Source organism: Arachis duranensis, chromosome 10, assembly GCF_000817695.3.
Source record: "Arachis duranensis cultivar V14167 chromosome 10, aradu.V14167.gnm2.J7QH, whole genome shotgun sequence".
In the NCBI taxonomy this organism is placed as follows: domain Eukaryota; kingdom Viridiplantae; phylum Streptophyta; class Magnoliopsida; order Fabales; family Fabaceae; genus Arachis; species Arachis duranensis.
Window position 1 is genome coordinate 79,605,302 of NC_029781.3, and position 805 is coordinate 79,606,106.

An 805-nucleotide genomic window follows, 5' to 3' on the forward strand; every position below is an offset into this window, starting at 1 on the left:
AGTCTTTTAGTTGAGTCTAGTTTCATATTTTAAGTTTGGTGTCAATTGCATGCTTTTGCTTTTCTTTTAATTTTCGAATTTGCATGTCCCTAGTCCCTATTTGATCCTTAAAAATTCTAAGTTTGGTGTCCTCTTTGTGTTTTTCCCTAAAAAAAATTTTCGAAAATTAGTGTTTAATTTTCTAAAAATTTTAAGTTTGGTGTCATTTTGTTGTTTTTCTCTCTCCTCATTTCAAAAATCAAATCTTTTTCAAAATAATTTTCAATCATATCTTTTCAATTGCTAATTTCAAAATCTTTTTAATTGACTAATTGATTCAGTTTTCAATCTGCTTTGATCTTATTTTCTTTTAGTTTTCGAAATTTGATTTTATTTTCCATTTATTTTATTTTATTATTTTCGGTCAAAAAAAAATATATTTATCTACTTGCAATCCATATCAGTTCCCTTTATCCACTATGGACCTAAGTGGGATTGATCAGTCCAGAAGGACTCTGGGGTCATATGCTAACCCCATTACAGCTGCATATGGGAGTAGCATCTGTACACCTCCCATCAAAACAAGCAGTTTTGAGCTAAATCCTCAACTCATTATCATAGTGCAGCAAAATTGCCAGTATTCCGGTCTTCCACAGGAAGAACCTACTGAGTTTCTGGCACAGTTCTTACAAATTGCTGACACAGTACATGATAAAGAGGTGGATCAGGATGTCTACAGACTATTACTGTTTCCATTTACTGTAAAAGATCAAGCTAAAAGGTGGTTGAATAACCAACCTACAGCAAGCATAAAGACATGGAAACA